General features: G+C 44.2%; 1 long non-coding RNA gene across 3 annotated transcripts in view; it reads left to right on the forward strand.

Annotated features, from left to right (window-relative positions):
• The window catches only part of LOC125432102, a 296,614-nt gene that overhangs the window by 89,031 nt on the left and 183,306 nt on the right, over positions 1–24,277 (forward strand). For 2 of the 3 annotated variants that reach the window (XR_007244400.1, XR_007244398.1), the window contains exons 2-3: positions 20,982–21,153; positions 24,100–24,172. This is a non-coding gene — a long non-coding RNA (uncharacterized LOC125432102). The remainder of the gene's footprint in view (positions 1–20,981; positions 21,154–24,099; positions 24,173–24,277) is intronic. The other variant, XR_007244399.1, reaches the window with a different exon arrangement.

Consider the following 24,277-nt stretch of genomic DNA (forward strand, 5'->3'; position numbering starts at 1 on the left):
CTCACCTGCCACAGCTACTCTTCTGCTCCTTGCACAACAATACAACTTTGTTACCGGTCTACTAGACTAGAATGTACTAGAATGGTGTAGGCATGCTTAGATGATTTCTATACCAGTTACAGATCAAGAAAGTGTTGAGAATTATGGTAAATATCTGCCTTATGAACTCATTAGGAGGATTTCTCTTCTCTTTTGTAGTCTGAAAGTTAAAGAAGCTCTTCAGTCCAGACAGAACAGGAAAATATAGCTTGAGTTCCTGCACAACATCCTTTTTGGGACATTTTGCCTTCAGTGTTTCCGAGTATGTTTCAAATCAGAGATTAGGAAAAAGGGTTGGGAGCTGAAGAATGCAAGTAGCCATTTCAGGTACTTAATCTCAACACAAGTCATTCTCCTCCATGGTGGAAAAGTGGGAGAACAAACATTGCTGAAGTGCTTCTCCAGTGTGAGAAGCCTTATAAAAGGACTTGTCAGGGCATATAAAATTCAGCCACCAAAATATTTTGGGACCCACTAGAAGAGAGAATGATTTAAGCAAATGGTTACAATTTATGATATCAGGGCAAAATGTTGCACAATCAAAAACTTCTAATAATGTTCTGCCAGGCCTTCTACTAACCTCTGTTCTGGGAGGGGAGAGGAGGCTTCAGTATGGTACTAACCTCTGTTCTGGGAGGGGAGAGGAGGCTTCAGTATGGCACAATGTCATGCTGCAAGGACATGAGTGTGAATAATGTGACCATGAGGCAGAGCTGATTGTTTGGGTTTTCCTTTGGAATCAGTACCTTGTTGGCTGGGTGGCTGACAATTCTATGAAAGACCAATGCAATTGTCTTTCAATGGTCACATTATTCATTGGACAATGCCTAAGTAACTCCCACAATCCTCGGAGCATCTGTGAAAAGACTTCTGCACTGAATCAAATCTATATGCTAGTATGCAGGTAGAAGATGGTATCTGCATATCAGGCCAACACATTGTTTTGGTACAGTTAAAGTCAGGCATCAGAATGTCCTCAACTGCTATCTTTGTATGAGGCTGTTCCGTGTTAGGGTGGAAAGTGCCATCAAGTTGCAGCTGACTTATGGCAACCCCATAGGGCTTTCAAGGCAGAATATGTTCAGAAGTGGTTTGCCACTGCCTGTTTCAGCATAGTGATTCTGGACTTTCTTGGTGGTCTCTCATCCAAATACTTAATTGGGTTGCCAACATCCAGGTAGTAGCTGGAGATCTACTACAACAACTGATCTCTGGGGGTCACAGCCCAGTTCCTCTGGAGAACATAGCTGCTTTGTATTTATTCTATTTATTAGATTTAATAGGCCACCCCTCACCTTTCAATGTCACCTCTTTGGAGGGTAGACTGTGTGGCATTATATCCCACTAAGTCCCTCCCTGCCCCAAACCCTGTTTTCTTCAGGCTGCACTCTCAAAATCTCCAGGCATTTCCCAATCTAGAGCTGGTAAACTTAAAATACTAGCTAGAACTAATGCTGCTTAGCTTCCAAGAGCTGACATTTACAGGAATACAGAGACTTTTAATATCTATAGAATAGGGATAATAGCTGTGTGACGTTTTAGTGGTATAAGGGGTTGGAGTATTCAGAAATATGACATTTTAATTATGTACTCACCTGTAACATTTCTCTGCTGGTCCCTGTTGTTCAAAATCAGCTTACGTAAGGGATTTCAAGTTTAGAGATCAAAATGACCTACATAAGTCCTAAAGTATGTTCAACAAGGATTCTCAATATAAAGGAAATGGGGGCAGAAAATAAGCTATCTGAATATTAAAGCTATTATTCCATAATGCGACAGTTTATTTTGCTATGCATATCATTCTGATCTTTGTCCAGTTTAAAATATTGACCATAAACCCTGAATGCAAAAGGAGCAGAAAACCAGATTTTAAAACTTTCTTAAGAAAGTGTTTCTTCCTGCAACTTCAATAAGTTGTTTAGGAAGCTTTAAGGGGAAAAACAACCCTGAATTTGAAACTTCCCTGTTCTGACAGGATCTAAAAATAAGAATTTCCTGACTGCAGTGCAGTCATCATACAATGAATAAAAGGATTTCTTCTAAACCATCTGTGTGACTTACCTGGTCTGTGTAGACTTGCAGTGGACTACAGTAACTCTGCATAGGATTGTACTGTAAATTTGCTAAAAATTAGATCCAGAATATGGATTTCTCAAAGCGATTCTCAAACTAAACTTTGTACAGCCGCATAATACAACCATGGCCTATTATTTTGTGTTGTGTCCTTTATAAATCACGTTGTTGTATGTCAAAGATCCTTACATAAGGAATGTTCTAGCATAATTTACCACTGATTTCAGTATGTTTAATACTGACTTGAATATGTTTGGTTATGGAATAAGAATCTACACATTGAAATAACTTTTTTGCACCTATTAAGAGTCTTGGATTTATTGCCCTTATATATTTTCTCAGGTATATACCATAAAGTCACATTAGAAAAGAAGTAGAAGGATAGCTGGTTCAGCAGCATGTTCTTAAGTGTGTTGTTTCCATGCTAAGGAAGTAGAAGGCCATTCCTGAATGTTCAAATTCTCGAATAAATACTAAAACATTCTACTGAGAAATCTAGTCGGACTGTCTCAAGTCATATGAGATGTGTTCAGATGCCTAGTAGGTTGTCTTACGGATGGTCTCACATTGTTCATCCTTGGTGTTTCAACCTCCAAATCATTATTTCAGTTTCCTTTCTCCTTTTCCAAATTGACTTTGTGTGATTTGTTGTGTTCACATCATTTACTGTTCACTTGCTCCGAATTACTGGCAAAACCTCTTCCGTGTGTGTGTTAAGTACTGTGAAGTTGCTTCCGACTCAAGGAGACCCTATGAATCAATGTCCTCCCAAATGTGCTATTGTTAACCTCTCAGTATCCTCCCAAATATTGCTATTGCTCAGTTGGGGCCATAGCTTCTTTGATTGAAACAAACCATCTCATTTGTGGTTTTCCTCTTTTCCTACTGCCTTCAAGCTTCCTTAGCATTATTGACTTTTCCAGTGATACTTTTGTAAGGTTCCCACATGCGATACCTATGTTCTCATTGGCCATTGTGATACTCCTGTGGGATAATTTTGTAAAGTTCCTTACCATTACATGTACAACAGCCTCATTTTTGTCATTTTAGCTTCTAGGGATAGTTTAGACTTGATTTGATCTAGAACCCACTGATTTGTTTTGTTGGTGGTCCATGGTATCCATAACACTCACTTCTAACACCACATTTCAGAGGAATTTACTTTCTTCATTGACCCGATTTCTTTATTGTCCAGCCCTTTTGTAGAAAATCTAAATTTGAATTCAGATATCTGCATGTTAAACATTTGCTTCTGCTTACACAGAATAAGAACAATGTCAACAGTAATAGTTCAAATATAAATAGGGAATATTTGTATAGAATATAAACAGACTGCCATAACACCCCCCCCCCACAGACACACAAATAATAGCACCTTTAGATACCAATACAAATGTCCTTCTCCCAAAATTGAAGCATCCAGAAAAAAACTGCCCCTCATGCCTGATAGTCTAATGAAGATGCAATTTTCCCTAGATTTCTGACACTTGTTCTACTGTGGCAACTTGAAACTGAGAATTTAAGATCTTAGATTGCAATGAAGCCAGAAGCCAATTCCCACAATACAATATTCTCATGGCAACTATAAGGACTTCATATCCAGCATGCAAAGGAGTTCCAGGGCCTCCAAGACATGCAGGGTCTGTCATGTGATTACAACATATGGGGAAAGGGCATAGATCTTTCCTTTCAAACTATTTCCACAAATTAAAATGACCCCCAGCTGCTGCTATTTGCCGAATTCCCACTGAAAATGTAATCTAGATACAACCAAGTTTCAAAAGAACCGGCACCTTTTCATCCAGGTTCCAACATCCTCACAGCAGCATGTTTCTAGTGAAGATGTCTAGGCCTGCCCCTAGGGGCGGGCGGTGCCTTCTGTAAGGGGTGCAATTGTTAAGCTAATGTAACCCCCATGCCCAGAATGGTTCTTTGCAACTCCTTCCAAATACTGCCCCACAGAACCCACAAGCTGAGGTTACACTAGCAGCACCAAAATGTCAGAGTATCTTTAGGAGACCCTCCTGATGATACCACCCAAGTTTGGTGAAGTTTGGTTCATGGGGGCCAAAGTTATTGACCCTCAAATGTGTAGCCCCATCTCCTATTAGCTCCCATTGGAAACAATAGCATAGGCACCCTCTTTAGGAGTCCATAATTTAGGACTCCCTAGTCTTTCATAAACCTGGGTGATATCTGTAGAACACTCTCCTGATGATATCACCCATGTTTGGTGAAGTTTGGTTCATGGGGGCTAAAGTTATGGACCCTCAAATGTGGGTCCATAGAACAATCTCAGTGGTTTTTCCCCCAAAAAAGTTCATATACAAGCAGGTCCAGGAAAATCCCGTGATAAGGGGGTGGGGGAGCACCAGAAACAGAACTGATCTGTGTTCTGTGGTTCGGCAATGGGGAGACTGCAAGAAAACCTGGATATTTCGGGTGACTATCCCAGGATTAATCGCCAGTGGGAAATCGCCCATTTGATCTATTTGGCAACTTACCATCATTACATGTCAGTTTCTTGATAGAACAAAGGACAGCTCCCATGAAAACAGTATGTAGGGGATGGTTGATGCCCTGTGCACCATGGTTGTGATCAGAACACAGCTTCTCTCCATGCTTAGAAGGCATGGAACTCCAGGAGTACCTGCCCATTGACCCTTAGTGGCACAAAAGATAAAAAATGTGGTGTAGTGGTTAAGAGTGGTGGATTCTAATCTGGAGAACTGGGTTTCTTTCCCCACTGCTCCACATGCAACCTGCTGGATGACTTTGGGGGCAGTCATAGTTCTCTCAGAACTTTCTCTGTCCCACCTGTGTCACAAGGTGTCTGTTGTGGAGAGAGGAAGGGAAGGAGTTTGCAAGCCACACTGAAACTCCTCACTGTTGAGAAATGCAAGGTATAAATCCAGACTCTTCTTCTTCATTCTAGTGATGTTTGTAGCTCAGTAGACCAGATTTTAACTAAAGCAGGATAGTTTCAGTAAATATCTTCTAATCAGAGGTTTATTTCCATTTGTAGAGCTGTGTTTCTAAAGCCTTGTGAAAGTTACTGAAGCACAGCAATCATGTTTTTGGGAAACCTACTCAAACATATGACTGCCAACTAGACACAGTAACTTTCACATTTATGATGTATGAGGCAAGCCCAGAAAAGTCTCTTTTCTGACAGCTAAAACAGATGCATTATCAGCATAATCCTGGCAATGTGTTACTGAACTGACAGACCGTCTTTGACTCTGTAGCTAATTGTGCAAATTGTGCAAATGAATTTGACCAAATATGTTGATTGATCCTTTATCCAGTTATGCAATGATTATCTCTATTGTGTTTTGGGAATTTGTACATGTAAACCTTTTTGGAAGAACATGAAAAGAAGTATGATACATACCATAACTTCAACAAGAGTGACTTAGGTTACAGTTTTCTGATGTCCAGAGGCATAGCTAGGGAAAATAGAGCCTGGGGGCAAAATCGGAATTTTCCAACTCCCCTCCCTGTATGGGCAGCTACTCTCCTTCACCATGACCAAACAAAAGTTTTTTGCACCAGGTCATTTGAAAGTCACCATCACTCAAATCTGGGTAAAAGCAGGATCCAGGTGATTTTAAACAGATCCTCATGAGTTCATATGATTTTTGCATTGGAATGAAATGAAACCACCATGAAACTATAGAACCACCATGAAACTATAGTCTACAGGCAGCACTAAAACAATCACACATTCCATGCTTTGTGGTGCCACAGTAGTGCAAAAACCTTCTTGAACAATATGGATCCTCATGATTTTTGCACTAAGTTATCCCAAAATCATCAGCGCGTCACAACTCCAGCCATTAGCCACATGTCTGAATACAACAATCACACATCACATGCTTCGTGGTGCCACAGTGGCACAAAAACCTGCTTGAAAAACATGGATCCTCGTGGATCTTCATGATTTTTTTACTTGGTCACCCCAAAATCACCTGCACATCACAGCTCATACCCTAGACCCTTGTCTGAACACAACGATCAAACATTCCATGCTCTGTTGCACTGCAGAAACCTGCTTGGAAAACACGGATCCATGATTTTTGCACAAAGTCACCCCCAAATCAGCATCAAATCATAGTCCAAGCCCCTGGCCACATGACTGAACAGAACAGTCATGCATCCCACACTTTGTGGTACCGCAGTGGCACAAAAACCTGCTTGGAAAACATGGATCCTCATGGATCATGATTTTTGCACTAAGTTATCACCTCTCAGAACAATGCCAGCTGAGCTAGGGGTGGCAGGAGGGAGGCCAGGGTTGGGTAAAGATTGGAGAAGGTGGCAACGGATGGCTAGGGGCAGGAGAGATGAGGAGGGATGGCTAGGGGTGGGGAAAATGGGAGGGAGTGGTAAGATTTGGGGAAGGGTGGCAAGGGATGGGGAAGGGTGGCAAGGGGTGACTAGGGGTTGGGGAGGATGGCAAGGGGTGGAGAGAGGGTGGCAAGGGATGGCTAGCAGTTGGAGAGGGTGGCATGGGGTAGGGGTGGGTGGCAAGGGGTAGCTAGGTGTAGAGGGAAGGTGGCAATGGGTGGCTAGGGGTGGGGGAAATGGGAAAGGGTGGTAGGGGGAGGGAAGGCCTCTGCTGGGTCCCTGTGGGCCCAGCTGGGCATTTTGGGTGGTGGTGGGGCGCATGCAGGAAGGCCTCAGCTAGGAAGGTGGCTAGAGGTGGAGGGAGGGTTCCAAGGGAGGGCTAGTGGTGGAGGAGAGTGGACTTTTGGGAGCAGGGGTGGTGAGAAGGCCTCTGGCAGCCCCCCCCCCCCCCGTGGGCCTGGCTGGCCTTTTTGGGTGGTGAGGGAGAGAAGGTCTCTGGCGAGCTCCCTGTGGGCCTGGCTGGTCTTTTGGGAAGACAGGGGGTCTGGGAGGCCTCTGGTGGGCCCCCTGTGGGCCTGGCTGCCATTTTTGGGTGGCGGGGGAAGGGAAGGCCTCTGCTGGGCCCACTGAAGGCCTGTCTGGCTGTTCTGGCTGGCAGGGGAAGGGAAGGCCTCTGTTGGGCCCCCATGCCATACCCCTGTGCTCAGCCCCTGTGCCCCTCTTCACCCCACTTACCTGGCAGGGCTGGGCAGGGGCTCTTGGCAGTAAGCTGTGTGGGGTCTGGCCAGTGAGGCTGGCCCAGCAGCGGCATCTGCTGGGCCTGGTGGGGCGGAACAAGGGGAAAGGCTGGGGACCAATTTTCTGCCTCCTATATGACCCACTGGCACCCGCCCCATGCTCCGGTCCCCACATTATAGCTACGCATATGCTAATGTCTAATGCTTCTTGCTGGGTAAACCACAACACTAGACAGGTCAGGCCAAACAGGCCTAGATGGTGCCACAAAGAATTTGTATTCAACATTATCCAAAATAGATAAAGGTATTGGTCACTGAAACTATAGAGGCTTGCAGGCTTAAGGAAGTATAATTACTGCTTCACATAAACAGGGAACCTTCAAGGACATATGGGGGGGAGGCATCTCATTTCCCTCCCCCACTACTTACTCTTTCTTGTTCCCAAAATCCCTCATACTCTCCCCTTTCCTTCTTTCTCCTACTCTCCTCCAGCCACCTACCTTTATCTGCCTCCCCAGGCTCCAGCTTTTGTTCCTTCTCTCCCCACTGGCAGCCTCTAGAGAGTTATTCTGGGCCAAAACTAGTTGTGTAGTGGGGAATCCAAACGGTTTTGTGGCGTACCTCAAAAGTTTTTTTTTCTGGATCTAATAAGCCTGAACTCGAAAAATACTGATTTTTCGCCCACCCCTAATAGCAACCTGTCCTTACTTGTTAAAGTGGCTTGTGATAATTTAACCCACCATATCACAGGCCATTCCAATTGTGTAAGTTGGCTATAGCATCTATAGCAACTCACTTTTAGTTTCTTTTAGAGCTGCAGAGTTTGATAATGCTTGGGTAGATAGTTACTTTACAACTAGTCTTTACATTTTGAGCTCCACCCACAAAATCTCCATGTATGTCCCAACCTAGTCAACCAATGGGAGTAGGGTTGAATTCTGCTGTATGCAGACCATTGTAAAGCAGGATGGTTCTCCTGCTTTACAAGCTTGATTGTACTGAGGCTATCTCAGGACAGAGATGTTACTCAAATTAATCATCTCCATATTTATTCAGAAGTAAGTCTTATTAGGAATGCCAGCCTGCAGGTGAAACCTGGGGAACCCCTGGTGTTATAGCTCATCTCCAAACTACAGAATAAGAACATAAGAATGAGCCTGCTGGATCAGACCAGAGTCCATCTAGTCTAGCACTCTGCTACTCGCAGTAGCCCACCAGATGCCTTTAGGAGCTCACATGCAGGATGCGAAAGCAATGGCCTTCTGCTGCTTCTGCTCCCAAGCACCTGATCTGCTAAGGCACTTGCAGTCTCGGATCAAGATTGGTAGCCATAGATTGACTTCTCATCCATACATCTGTCCAAGCCCCTTTTAAAGCTATCCGGGTTAGTGGCCATCACCACCTCCTGTGGCAGCATATTCCAAACACCAATCACGCATTGCGTGAATAAATGTTTCCTTTAATTAGTCCTAATTCTTCCCTCCAGCATTTTCAATGTATGCTACCTGGTTCTAGTATTGTGAGAAAGTTTTTTCTCTGTCAACATTTTCTACCCCATGCATAATTTTATAGACTTCAATCATATCCCCCCTCAGACGTCTCCTCTCCAAACTAAAGAGTCCCAAACGCTGCAGCCTCTCCTCATAGGGAAGGTGCTCCAATCCCTCAATCATCCTCACTTCCCTTCTTTGCACTTTTTCTATCTCTTCGATATCCTTTTTGAGATGTGGCGACCACAACTGAACACAGTGCTCCAAGTCTGGTCACACCACTGCTTTATATAAAAGCATGACAATCTTTGCCATTTTATTATCAGTTCCTTTCCTAATTATCCCAGCATAGAGTTTGCCTTTTTCACAGCTGCCATGCATTGGGTTGACATTCCCATGGAACTATCAACTAAGACGCCCAAATCCCTTTCCTGGTCTGTGACTGATAGCACTGACCCCTTTAGCATGTATGTGAAGTTTGAATTTTTTGTTCCTATGTGCATCACTTTACATTTTGCTACATTGAACTGCATTTGCCATTTCTTAGCCCACTCACCTAATTTATAAAGGTTCACTTGGAGCTCTTTGGAATCCTTTGCGGTTCTCACTACCCTACATAATTTGGTATCATCCACAAACTTGGCCACCACGCTACCCACCCCATTCTTCCAGGTCATTTATGAATAGGTTAAAGAACACTGGTCCCAAAACGGATCCTTGGGGGACACCTCTCCCAAATCTCTCCATTGTGAGAACTTCCCATTTACACCCACCCTTTGTTTCCTGTTTCTCAACCAGTTTTTAATCCATTGGAGGATTTCCCCTCTTATTTATTGATTTCTGAGTCTTCGCAGTAGTCTCTGCTGAGGAATTTTGTCAAAAGCCTTTTGGAAATCCAAGTAGGTAATGTCCACTGGCTCCCCCTTATCCACATGCCTGTTTACACCCTCAAAGAACTCTACTAAGTTTGTGAGGCAGGACTTGCTTCTACAAACACCATGCTGACTCTTCCTCACTAGGTGTTGCTTTTCTACATGTCTTATAATTTACCAAGAACAGATGTCAAACTGACTGGTCTGTAATTTCCTGGGTACCCTCTAAATCCTTTGTTAAAGATTGGTGTGACATTGGTCATCTTCCAGTCTTCAGGGATGGAGGCTGATTTCAGGGATAAGTTGCATATTAAAGTGAGACGATCAGCAATTTCATGCTTGAGCTCTTTAAGAACTCTTGGGTGAATACAATCTGGGCCAGGGGATTTGGTAGCATTTAGTTTATCAGTGGCTGCCAGAACTTTTTCCTTGTCTACCATTATCTTTGCTTCCTTGTCTACCACTATCACCTCCTCTTGGGTGAAGACAGATGCAAAGATTGATTCAGTTTCTCTACAATCTCCCTATCATCCTTTAGCACACCTTTTGTTCCTTCATCATCTAACGGGCCTACCGCTTCCCTAGCTGGCTTCCTACTTTTGATATGCTTGAAGAACTGTTTATTGCTGGTCTTGATGTTTGCAGCCATGTGTTCCTCATAACCTTTTTTTGCCTCCCTTACAGCTAATTTACTTCTCTTTTGCCTCTTTTTGAATCAGTTCCCCTGTAGAATAATGAATGTTTTGGAGGGTGGACTCTATAGCATTGAATCCCACTGAGGTTCCTGTCCTGCCTACGCTCCATTCCTAAATCTACAGGAGTTTGGCAGGATAGATGTGGCCACTCCACTCTCTCATCCCTGCTGTTGGCTGGGGATTGGGGAGGGAATTCGGTAACCCTGCTCATTCTGCTTATTCTAAGGTAAGCATTTGTAGTATTTAAAGACTGAATTGTTTCAACAAGTTTCCATATTGCACCCATGTATGTCATTTAGTTATGCCCTTGTCACAGTGCCAGTTGGATCACACACATACCTTTTAGAAGAAGAAGGAGTTGGATTTATATCCCCCTTTCTCTCCTGTAGGAGACTCAAAGGGGCTTACAATCTCCTTTCCCTTCCCCCACTCACAACAAACACCCTGTGAGGTTGTTGGGTCTGAGAGAGCTCTGGAAAGCTGTGACTAGCCCAAGGTCACCCAACTGGCATGTATTGGAGTGCACAGGCTAATCTGAATTTCCCAGATAAGCCTCCACACTCCATCAGCAGAACAGGGAATCAAACCCGGTTCCTCCAGATTAGAGAACACCTGCTGTTAACCACTACGCCACTGCTGCTTTACACAACAGGCAGAAGCAAAGAAAAGTGGCTCAGTAGTTTAATTAGCAAAGCAAGATTTTAATGTTAGTGAAAAATCCTGTAATTTGTTTTCATACAGTTTGGATCTGAGTGGTATTCCATGGGGAGGGAGAGGACATGGCATCTTTGTTTGGGGCCCATGATGGGAATGCTAGCTGATAATTTTTATTTCAAAACCAAACTTCTTTATTGTCTCATAATTTCCAATATCTTTGCATCACATTTTCTGAAAAAGTATGTACATTTTACAGTGTTATTTGAGTGGCCATAAATAAGTGTTAATCGTAATACACATTTTATACATTTGGAAGATATACATTATTTCTTTCATTTATTTACTTCATTTATAGTTTACTTTTATCATTGTCCATCAAGGTTGATTTCAACTAAAACAAAGCAGTAAGGACATTATGATACATACAAGCAACAAAATTAGAGAACAACACAGTAAGACCACAAAATAACACCAACAATAAAGCAGAACTGCAAGATTAGAGAATGAACATTACGAATGTGTACAATCAAGTTTGGAGAACTATAATAAATTATATATATGGTGCCAGTGTGTTTTATTGTTTATATATATATAACAATAAAATACACTGGCACCATATAAATGAATCTCCCAAGTTAACTTAAAAAGTGAAAAACCCAGATTGCTCAAAATTTTCAAAGGTATATAAAAATAAATCAAATAGAAAACATTCAGCTATCCCTCTGCTTGTAATGGACAATAAAATTCTTGATTTTTATACCAACATGTATACCAACACATACATTTTTCACCTTTAATACTTTACCTCCTTTCTAATGACATCATTAACTGTGGAAAATACCGTGAGATTTGGGGGGTGAAGTCTCAGGAGAACAGTGTTTGGGGAGGGAATAGACTTTATTGGGATATTATGCCACAGAGTCTACCTTCCAAACAGCTATTTTCTCCAAAGGAACTGATCTGTGTTTTCTTGAGACCCGTTGTAATAGAAGAAGATCTATCACCTGGAGGTTAACACTAATTACCATCCATTTCCTTCATCCATTCTTCATATACCTTGAAGTTAAAACTGTATCAAATCGTTTTCTTGGCTTGATACTTTTCATAACATCAGTAACATCTTGCTCTACTGTGGACACAAGTCTCTAGGTAAGCTCTTTGTGTGTGTATGCATTATTAAGACTGGCATGGTGATACTGTAGGGTTTTTAAGGCAAGATACGTTTAGAGATGATTTGTCATTTGCCTGCCTCTGCATGAGCTGAGGGGGTTCTAAGAGAACTGTGACTGGCCCAGGGTCATCCAGCAGGCTTCATGTGGAAGAGTGGGGAACTGAACTTGGTTTTCCATTTTAGAGTCTTCTATTTTTAACCACTATACCATACTGGCTCTCTGAGTTCTGTGTAAAAAAAAAGCAATATAGTTAATTTTTAAGTAGTTGTAACTACATAAGGGCACATCAAAAATAGCTAGTATTTTATATGCAGTAATTATTTATTATTTTTCATCTTTTAGTGCATGTTGCATGTATTTTTCTCTACTGCCAGTCAAATCATTATGACATTCAGATTCTGAAAGAGTTTGGCTCATTCCGCACATGCAGAATAATGCACTTTCAAACTGCTTTCAGTGCTCTTTGAAGCTGTGCGGAATGGCACAATCCACTTGCAAACAGTTGTGAAAGTGGTTTGAAAACACATTATTTTGCTTGTGTGGAAGGGGCCTTTGTTTTTTTTTACAAATCTAAGGTATTTTACCACTGACTCCTTGAAAAGGCCCTGAAAAGAGGAAATAATTCTTAAAAAGTAATCCTATTCAATTCTCATTTTTCATCATGTATCATATTTGCCCAGTTTCAGCTGTATTGTCCCTTTACTGCATCTGGTTCATGTACATTTAGTTCTTCCTCCATTAAAAAGAAATCTTTTTAGAGTGCCCATTTTTCAGCACTGTAATTGTACTACAGTCTTTGTCTCTCCCCCATCTTATGCCTCCTTGCGAGTCTTTAAAACATCTCCCGCTTCTACTTGTTCTCTCCTTCATTTACTTCAAATCTTTGTATCCTGCCTCCCCATAGCTAGGTGCAGCTTATAACATTCATTAAAAACAACAGTAAGAATAAATTGAGATAATTAAAATCAAATAACAGTAGCAACAGCGAAATAGTATTGAAATCAGAAGGTGGATGGTTCCAGGAACAAAAATAATTTAAAGACTTTACAAAAAGAGAGGAGAATGTACATCTTCTAAGAATCATTGCAGAGTCCTGAGGCAATTGCATTAAAGGCCTTGCTATATGTCTGAAGAGCCTTGTCTTTGCCTGATCTTCTGATGGATTCTCATCTGCTGTACACATGCAGCAAGATGAGGAAGTAGAATGAGATTCTGAGGAGGCCTCACTTGAATGGTCTGCTGTGCAAAACCTCATGCAAATAAATAATTAGAACAAAGGCAAACATTCTAGCCTATTGTTTGGCATACTGTGCTACGAGTCTGTTTATAGGAAATTATTTGTGTGGGGAAACTGTAAAATGTATTCTTACCCTTGCAGTGGAGGAGTCTACTCTGCCCCTTCATATTACCATCTCACTTTGAAGCATGTGTCAGCTTAGTTCTAAGGTTGTAGGAGCTGTTCCCAACTGTATTTAATGGTGACATTTGACAAATTGAATTGGTTTCAAAAGTAAGAGGTAACCTGCACATTTGCCACAAGATTACTTTTATCACCCAACATTTATCTGCAACATTTGAATCTTAGAGTTTACAAAACCATGAATCAATATGGCAATATCTCTTCAACAGTAGGTGTAGGCTGTCACACATATAAATGATAAAAGAGCCTCCTAACTATTGCCACTGCTCCATTAACCTGAAGCAGCAGGAACTGGGAAGCACCATCCATATTCTCAGACCAGGAAAGTGTTATCTTATCTATCACTTTTAAAACATTGTGATTTCCCAGGAACATAACTCCATGCTTTTTGTATGTTTCAACTTATTCACTTTATCACACTTCCAAGGCATGGGTTGGCTGAACCAATCCCTGCATTCAGTTATGTGGCTTTAAAAGATCCAAAAAATCAACACCTCTCCCCGAAAAAAATAGTGTAGACTCCTACTAATTGAGTCTACTGCTCAATAGACTGTTCAAGGAATCCAGTGTGATATAGTGGTTAGGGTTTCCAGACAAGGACCTGAGAGAGCTAGTTTAAAATTACTTCTCTATCTTGGAAGCTCACTGGGTGAACCTGGGTGAATTACACCTTCACAGCCTAACTATTTCAGGGTTTGTCATCAGGATAAAATCGAGAATGATGCAAGCTGTTTTGGGAACCTGGGTAAAGAAAGGCAAGGTATAAGTGAAATAACAAATGAATATAGCTAAAGATAGTTGGTAGATAAAATGTAGGTTGATGAATAGGTCTGAAGGAGAGAAGAAAGCAGGATAGAAGAGGAGCCTATGGGAGCTTCCAGGGAAGGCAAATAAGAAAGCCAGCCTTTCAGCCCTGCCTGGGACAGATCCTCCTGTTGGTCTGCCTGCCTGCCAGCCGAGCGGAAGTCCACCGGGTGAGCTGCCGCCTGCTGCCACTGGGAAGGAGTGAGAGTCCTTCCCCACCCACCCCATTGGAAACACCTGCAGGGGGTGGGGCCTGGCAGCTACAACAGGAGCTCCACCAGCAGCCCAAGGCAGCCAGCCTTTCAGCCCTGCCTGGGACAGATCCTCCTGTTGGTCTGCCTGCCTGCCAGCCGAGCGGAAGTCCACCGGGTGAGCTGCCGCCTGCTGCCACTGGGAAGGAGTGAGAGTCCTTCCCCACCCACCCCATTGGAAACACCTGCAGGGGGTGGGGCCTGGCAGCTACAACAGGAGCTCCACCAGCAGCCCAAGGCAGCCAGCCTTTCAGCCCTGCCTGGGACAGATGCTCCTGTTGGTCTGCCTGCCTGCCAGCTGAGCGGAAGTCCACCGGGTGAGCTGCCGCCTGCTGCCACTGGGAAGGAGTGAGAGTCCTTCCCCACCCACCCCATTGGAAACACCTGCAGGGGGTGGGGCCTGGCAGCTACAACAGGAGCTCCACCAGCAGCCCAAGGCAGCCAGCCTTTCAGCCCTGCCTGGGACAGATCCTCCTGTTGGTCTGCCTGCCTGCCAGCTGACCAGGAAGTCCCACCCGGGTGAGCTGCAGCCTGCTGCCACTGGGAAGGAGTGAGGAGTCCTTCCCCCCCACCCACCCCATTGGAAACACCTGCAGGGGGGTGGGGCCTGGCAGCTACAACAGGAGTTCCACCAGCAGCCCAAGGCAGCCAGCTGCTTTCAGCCCTGCCTGGGACAGATCCTCCTGTTGGTCTGCCCTGCCTGCCAGCCGAGCCGAAGTCCACCGGGGTGAGCTGCCGCCTGCTGCCACTGGGAAGGCGAGTGAGAGTCCTCTCCCCCACCCACACCCCAGTTGGAAGCACCACCTGCAGGGGGGTGGGGCCTGGCAGCTGTGGAGCTCCACCAGCAGCCCAAGGCTTGTCATAGACTGTCTTGTTTGTATTAGTGTTGAATTAGTGGGTACAGAGGGTATAGTTAAGCTTGCCCAGCTCGAGGTGGTAGTTTAGGCTTTGTTGTTTAAGCTGGTGATATTTATTAGCAGAGCTGGGCCCACCTTTAGTGGGGGGGGTTATTTCAGTCAGGCTCTGGGTGGAGGGAATTTAGCTGAGTCATGGGGGCACCAACTTTGGGGCTAGGGATCCCAGTGCTGATGGGACGGGGAAGATATTACTTGCGGTAGGCCCGGCGGCCATGCATGCAGAGTAGAAGGCATACGAGATATGGCCTTATGCTGCGTTAGCCCTTCCTGACCTCCGACCCTATCCCGAAGAGCGATGGGTGGTTGGGATCAGGGACACTCTGCTTAAGTCCTTGGTGTTGATTAATGCCAGGTCCATTAACAATAAGACCAAAGGTGCTCCAGGGGATTTTACCACCGAGCCCAGCAGGTGGACCACCAAAATGGCGTGTGGTCACCGAAAACCTGGAGTGCTTGTGAGGGGTGAGACCGTGCATCATGCAGCCTTGTCGCTGAAGTCGCGCCACCCAGGGGTTTCGCGTGTCTCCACCAACCGCTTGAACACAGAGGCCGGGGTGTGCCGAGGGTGGCATTGTTGTTACGTCCGGGAGTCTATTCCCTTCACGGTGCTCGCCATCCCAGAGATCTCTGGCATGGAGTGTGTCCCCCTAGCCTGCCTGGCCCTGGAGAGGTTGGCTGTTCTCCCTGGTGTACCCGGTCGCCCTAAGCCTGGCGGGAAGCAGCCTGCCGCGGCTGCTGGAGGTGAAGTGTCGGGACTGGGCGGCTGCGGTTCCCCAGGCTTATTGTCTTGGGGGACTTCAGCGTCCATGCCGATGCACCGCCCCTCATGTACAGCGGCGGCGGACCTAGTGTCATCAATGGCTGACGCTAGGCCTCTCCTTAAGCCAAATTCGGGCCCCACTCACGAGGCTGGGCTGCTGCTGGATTTGAGTCTTTGGGTGCGGGGATTGATGTGGTGCATTGTCCTCTGTCAACAGAGTGCCATGGTCCGACCATTACGCCCTGTCGGTCAGGATGGACATGCCCGCACCGCCCCTGTCTATCGCGGCGGGCTGATTTATATGCCCACCCGCGGAGACTTATGGATCCACTTGGTTTCCTGAATGATATATAGGACCCTGAACCCGCCCGGCACACTTTCGATGAGCAGGTAGAGGACTGGAATTCCCGGCTCTCTGATGCCATCGAGTTCGTTGCCCCAGCGGCCTCTATGCCCCGCTCTCGGCGTGCTCCATGGTACACAGAGGAGTTACGCCCGTGGCTTGTAAATGGGCGCTTAGGCGCCTAGAGCGAGAATATGGAGGAAATCTCGTGAAGCCGAAGCTGCGTGAACATCTTATAGGGCGTTTATGAAAGCCTATGAGATGGCGACGAAGGAAGCGAAGAGAACTTTCTTCTCCTCACTCTCTCGCATCCGCTAGCTCTTGCCGGCACAATTGTTTCATATAATTAGGTCTTTAACCTCTTATCGGAGGGTTCTTCAAATTCCCAATTGAGCGCATTAGCTGTAGAGGCATTTATAGACAAGGCTTTTACTTGCGGATAAGGTCAGCGATCGGCTCCTTGCCAGGACCTTCCTCCCTACGTTGGATACAATTGAGTGAACTGGAGGCTCCCTTGCCGTCTTCAGGCCCTTGCATGGCCCAGTTTTCCCTGCTCTCTGGAAGCAGCTGTTGACAGGGCCTTAGCTGCTGTTAGACCTACCTACCTGTCCTCTGGATCCGTGCCCCTCCTGGCTTGTAAAAACTTGCCGGGAGGAGCTACGACCACATCTGTTGAGTATCATCAATGCCTCCCTTGAGCAAAGGAGTCTTTCCGGATGGGTTGAAGGAGGCCAGTGGTCCACCACTCTTAAAAAAAGACCATCGTTAGATCCGAGGGATCTGGTCAATTACCGCCCCGTCTCCGGAATCTTTTACCGTTTCTAGGAAGGTAATTGAGAGAGAATGGTGCTGGAGCAACTTCAAGACTTTCTGGATGACACATGACTTTTGACCCCTTCTTCAGTCCGGCTTCCCGATGCTGGGCATGGGGCGGAGACTGTTCTCATCACCGTCCACAGATACACTCCATTATACAACCCGGCCGAGGCGGATCGGCTGCTGAGCTGGTATTGGTAGATCTTACACTTGGCAGTGTTTGATATGGTCCGATCATGACCTTTGACCCACCGCCTAGCGCCTCAGAGTACGGGGCATGAGGGTCGCTTCAATGGATTGTCTCGTTTCTCGGGGCCGGAATCAGCAAGTGGTAGCGGGGATCAAGCCTCCCAGAAGTGCCAGCTTTCTTGCGGTGTACCCAGAGGAAGCTATTATCCCGCTATTATTTAACATGGCTATGTCACGACCCTTGCTCAGCTGGTGCGGAGTTTTGGGCTGGTCTGTCATCCAGTATGCGGATGACACCCAGCTCATTCTGTCGATGGAGGGGCAGCCGCCCCAGCCCCTGCGGCTCCTACAGCATTGTCTGGAGGCGGTTGCTGGTTAGCGGATTTCGCGACAGAGCAGGTTAAAGCTGAATCCATCGAAGAGCCGGAGATCCTTTGGCTTGGCAGCGAGAGGGCGGGACTTTTTTCAGCCCATGCTCCAGTGTGGGAGGGGTCACATTGGCGCCGACCCCTCTCTGTCTGCGTAACCTGGGGGTCCACCTGGATTACGTCTCTTTTCTATGGAGACCCAGGTGGCCCGCATATAACCGAGTTGCCTTTTCCACCTTAGCCAGGCCCGGTGGCCTGGCTCCCTTCCTCTCCCAAAGCGGACCTAGCCACTGTGATCCCGCACGCAGCGTTCACCTCCAGAGCTGGAAGAACTATTGTAATTAAAGCTCTACGCTGGCCTTCCCTTGCGTACTCGATCCGGAGGGTGAAACTGGTCCAACATGTCTGCGGCGCGGTATGCTGCTCACAGAGCAAGCGCCAGTTGGGACCATATTCAGCCTGTTAACTCGCGCCGACTACATTGGCTCCCCGGTAGAGTTCTGGATGCGTTTTTTCAAGGTGTTGGATGTTGACCTTTAAAGGCCTTACGCGGCCTGGGACCCTGCATTATTATCTTAGAGACCGCATCACCGCATATGTTCCCACACGGCCTCTTAAGGTTCGGTAGAGGCCAATCTACTATTGGTCCCCGGCCCTTCCATCATGTGGCTGGCCTCCACACGGGCCAGGGCCTTTACAGCCCTGGCCCGGCCACTGGTGGAGCAGCTCTCCCACCAGCTGTTCCGGACCCCTGCGGGACCTTGAGTGAAGTTCCGCGGGGGGGGCCTGCAAGGGCAGACTGTTCCGCCGGGCCTTTGAAGAGGAGATCCAGCCGCTGATCGGTGCCCCCTTCCGGCTGGCCCCCCTTCCGCTGTGCTGGCTGGCCCTTCGCCCGGCCTCTACATCTGGGCCTATAACATCTATCTAGACCTACCGTTCTCCCTGGGGGTGGAAGAATTTAATATTAGGCACCGGGCGCCACCTACACCTATGCCTATATTTATTTTACATTTAAATGCTAATGTTTAGCTAGTTTTCGCTGCTTTTATAAGTTTTAGCCTATTTATGATGTTTTAAAATTGTATTTATTATCTGCTGTACACCGCCCAGAGCCCCTCGGGGATGGGGCGGTCTAGAAGCCCAAAGTATAAATAAATAAATAAATAAATAAAAATAGTGTGGGAGGGGAAAATGAGTGACAAGTCACCCAGTATTTGCTGCCAGGTCTGTCCCCGTTGATTTATCTCTCAAGAGGGTTTGTAAAGATTCCTGTCCCCTTCCTTTGTGTTCTGTGACAGCATGTACACTCAGCATGGAGGAGAATGCCACTGCCAAGACTCAGGTGAGCCAGCTGTCAAACCTTCTGCCTCCCTGAAAGTGTTCTGGGAGGGCGGGAGATGGCCAAACTTGACAGCTGGGACCCAGAAGCAACAATGGATGGTTCTCCCTGGGAGACCCAGCACACCCTTATCTCTAGCCATTTCCCAAGACACAGTGGCAGGGCTAGGCAGTGGCTGGCAAGGAGCAGCAGCATGAGCAGAGAAAGGAATGAAAGTTGCAGGAGATTCAGCATCACCCAGAAGCCACAGAGGTGGACTCCTGGTTGGGGGAAACAGCAGGGGAAAGCCTGACCAGACCAGCCAGGCCTTGGCATCTGGGTGAGGCAAGGAGGCAGGCAGGGCTGGGGAAGGACATGGGAGGGGGTATGCCACAGCAGTGCAGAACATGGGAAGCAGCAAATATGGCTTAGGAAGTGTGGGTTCACAGTCGACCACAAGCCCAGGATTAGTGAGGTTGGCTGGGGAGGTGGGATAGCTCCTATGTAGAGACAGGAAGGGTCCAGCCAAGGAGAAAGTCAGGTCCCTGGTTCCCAATTCTGGGGCATTGTGTAGACCATGAGGAAGAGGTAGCTGATGAGTCCTCCTTCCTCACTTCTAAAGTCACTCAGGGGTTCTGGGCACTGCTGAGCCTAGTTGAGGGGCCAGTGCAGGATGGAGCCCCACCACCCAGGAGCATCACACCTTGTTTTTTACTGAGACAAAGGCATGGGTTGAAATCTGGACCTATAGTTGTGGTTGCCCATAATGGCCATTGATTGGGTATTTGTTTTAAAGCTGCATGCATTCAGGAGAGGGGATAACCCTACAATATTTTGTTGGTTTTAGATGTGAGGGTTTTTTTGCAAGCCAAGGGCTTCCTTCAGCTTTGTAGGAAAAAAGCTGTCTTGTCAACGCATAACTCTGATTTCTGGATTTAAGTATTTACAGATTTGGTTACATTGAGAATTAGAGATTTTGATAACATGGATTACTTAATTTCCACTCCTGATTTCTGTTTATGATATCTACATCAAATAGTGTAGAATTTTATAATTTATTCTTTTATAAAGAGTTAAAATTTGTGATCTTTGGAAGTAAAGACAGTCTATTTCCAGCAGTGTGATGATTAAAAAAAGTTTGTATCATTTATGAAATATTTATTTTTAAAAGCTTGTGACCTATTTTTGAACAGCTGAAACAGCTGGGGGTTGACAAGTCAAATTCAGCAGGAAATGTATCCCTCTTTTGGAACAATTCATTCATGCAGGAATTTGATTTTGATTTGAGAGTACTGAGCTTTTGAAAAGTTGGACACTGATGTTCCAGAGGACATTTTTATTAGTAAGAATGCAAAGTGAACTTTTCATGGCTAGTGATCAGGTAGAGCAAAAAGAATCCTCTATATTTCAATGCAAAAAGGGCAAAATAAAATAATGTGAAGAAATAAATGTGCTCATGTAATTAAAAACAGTGTTTGTGTCATCTTAGATCTTTTCCAAATTAATATACCTAAGACGCCACAAATAATGTATGTGCACTCTAAGGGTACTATTCTACATGCATTTATGTGTGTATGTTTCTCCAGGAAAGTCTGAAGTAACTTGAAAATAGCAAATTTGTCTTTATTTGTAGTATTGTGGGACATCCATTGGTTCATTCTTTTCATTTGCTATGTTATTTATTAGAGAATTTATGCACCACTTTTCCAGAGTCCTGCTTGAGACTGCTCACAATGCATACAATGAAAAAGATAAAAACAACAGCATGAGAATGATCTACATGAAACCAAGCCATGCAGCTCACCTTTGTGTGCCCAGAAAACCTGAAGTGCAATTTAACAATTTCTTTGGAAATATCGTCATATAGAATACCTCTGAGGTGGTATGTAGTACTTAAATACATGTATTATTCAGGTATCCTTGTCAAAGTCAGGATAAGTGGCACTTTCCTGTTGTATTACATGTAGTACCAAACCAAGGTTTGTTGCTCTGCATTTTGAGATACTGCCTTCATTATTTGAATGTTTGCCAACCTGGACCTGGCAACCCGAACTGTTTTGCTAAATCACTGGTTAAATCCCACTACTGGAATGAAATGGTGGCCCAAACAACAGATGACTTTAAAAGGGGGTTAGATTTGTGTAAGTTTTGTATTTCCCCTCACCATTTGAAATTTCCTTATTTATACTGATTTGCATAGTCTAGTTTAATGTATTCTTTCTTTCTTTCTTTCTTTCTTTCTTTCTTTCTTTCTTTCTTTCTTTCTTTCTTTCTTTCTTTCTTTCTTTCTTTCTTTCTTTCTTTCTTTCTTTCTTTCTTTCTTTCTTTCTAGATAGGCTTATATCATTGTTTGAACCTCTTCTCTTTAGGAGCAGGCAACTGATTCATGAATCTGTCAGACAGCATCTAATAGAATGGTGATGATCGCATCCTACTGATGTTTGCTTTAGGAAAAGGGCTCTTAACAGGTTTCAACTGGCAAAGATCTAAGATGACACAAACAAGTTTATAGACTAGCTGGTTTTGTTTTCAAAATTAACTACTTTAATTACTTGCATTGTCTGCTAGGCTATTACTTGCCTTGTCTGCTATGTTTATGACCTTGCCTTTTTGCATTTATGGGCCACTTTAATTATCTTTGTTAACTCAAGAAGGAGAGCAAGATTTACAATGAACCATCCTTGCTATTCCCATTGTGATAGGAATCTGTGAAGGATTCTACAGACAAATCACTTTTTTGTGTAATTGTACACAGAAGCATATTCTTGGACACATAAGTGTATCTCATTAAATGCTGTATATCAATTATGTAGTGAATGTGAAGCGATACAGCTTTGTGTTTATTTTACTTTATTGTATAACTCTCCCTCCTATTTTGTTAGATCTTGTATTTTGTTTTCTTTTTTTATCTTGAAAGGCCAAGTGTAAGAGTTTAACAAAGCATTTTACTGACAGGATAAGTAAAATGAAGAATCAAAGAGACAGACTTAATGACCTTTGGTGGATATAAATCATTAATGCTATGTGTTGTTAACATCCTGTATGGTTCATGAAAAAAATGGGTTTCCCCTTACAATTCAAGCAGAGGTGTTGGTTCTGAACAAAAATTTCCATTGCAAGCATAAATGTTTTCCCACCTTTGATTTTTCTTCCTCTTTGGATTTTTGTATGTCCCCACTGCCAATTTTTCCATTGAGTGTGAACCAAAACAAACAAACCAAGTATTTTGTTTTGAAAGATTTCTTAAAAACAAATGGTCATGAACTGAATTGCTTATTTTGATTTCTGCATGTCTTCCAGAGCTACATTTTATTTATTTTTTTCATTAAATACATTGTTATTTACATTTTATTTCAATTCACACTAAAATTTGAGTGATTTAATCAGACAAGGACAATTCATGATCATGTTTGGCCTGCCAGTTGCTCTTGGGCTGCATGGCCCTGATCTAGGATTGCAGGTACCAGCAGATTTCCTGCTGGCTACCCTATGACCTCTGTGGCCACTCAGTAGGCCAGTAGAAGAAAATGCAAATATCAACCTATTCTAGCTAGGGTGGCTGGAAACCAGCAGGAATGATGTTGTACTAACAGTGTGATGTCATTTCTGGCAAATATCCAGCGGCAACCTCACAGCATCGATGTAACTTTCTAGGATTCAGACAAAACTTTATGGTGGGATAGTAGAATCTTGTCTTAAACCTAGAACATCACATTGGCAACACAATGTCTCTTCTGAGTATTTTCTGTAAGTGACATCATGCCATTGGAGTGATGGAACTTTTTGGCCATTTCCCCCCTGCTTTCTTGTCAAGAGATGGTGTGCAATGAAGAAGTAAGCCAGGAAAACTCCTTCTGAAGCTGGAGACCTGATCTTCCTAATTCCAGCATCATGCTTTAATAGCATTCAATGTATTGTATCCTGGAAATGTACAAGAAAGGCATGAAGGCATTAGTCTGTCTCATCTGGTGTTCAGAGGTCCAGGGTGCCTGAAAATGAAAGTTCCATTTACAAACCTATGCAGAGTTATCCCTGTCTATGCCAATTAAAATAAATGGCTTTGACTGGCATAACCCTCTTCATGATTGCACTATAGTCTTGTAGATTCACAGTCATCAATTTATTCTCTGTTAATGTGAATCCTTTTAAACAACTGGTTGCCCTAGTTGCCATAAGTATGTCTTGAGCTGTGAGTCTAAATACTTATTCTAAAATTATATTCCATAAATTTCAATTTCAAACCACTAAATCGAAAGAGCACTGTTCATCTTCATACAATCATTTAAATGCTTGCTTTTTATTCTGCAAATTAGTTTCTTAGTAGCTCCCATCTTTTAGCTCCATTTTTTGGAAGGGGGATGTCTTCTAAATGTCTACATGAGAAAATTAATGTAATGGTTGTAGAATTATATCACTGAGTATATGTTGTTTGAGCATAGAAATAATAACTATTTACTGTGAACAATCTTTGTTTAGATGGGAGGCCAAGAGTAGGTTTTTGTGAGGAATGAATTACTCTTTATTTTCACACAGCACGAGCAGGTCAGGGTTGAGGTTCAGGGCAGGGAGGCTGGATGGTAGTTGTGAATGCAAAACTTGGCATATGAACAAAGAAAGACCTATATATTTTGTGTTCCAAAGTATGTTGGTTTTTACAGTATCCATGATATTTCTTGTGGAATTAATGGCTACTGTTCTTAAAACCACAATTTTATTGAAGTCTTTGAAATAGGTATCCAAACAAAAATACTGTAAAATTAGCAGCCTCTGAATCAAGCTTAGAAGTCTGCATGGATTTTAACCACTTTTTGTTACCTTCATTTTCTAGGTCTTCAGGGATTTTCACCATGTAGCTGGCAACACCAAGTTCCTGTTTCACTATGTAGCTTACTGCCTAAATGGTGAGTTATTTTGGCATACTTCATTATTACAGTGCAATTCAAAATATGATTATGGTTGCCAACCTCCAGAGGTGCAAAAACAAAAAAAGCGGCAACATGTCATGT

This window comes from Sphaerodactylus townsendi, linkage group LG04 (assembly GCF_021028975.2).
Source record: "Sphaerodactylus townsendi isolate TG3544 linkage group LG04, MPM_Stown_v2.3, whole genome shotgun sequence".
Classification (NCBI taxonomy): Eukaryota; Metazoa; Chordata; class Lepidosauria; order Squamata; family Sphaerodactylidae; genus Sphaerodactylus; species Sphaerodactylus townsendi.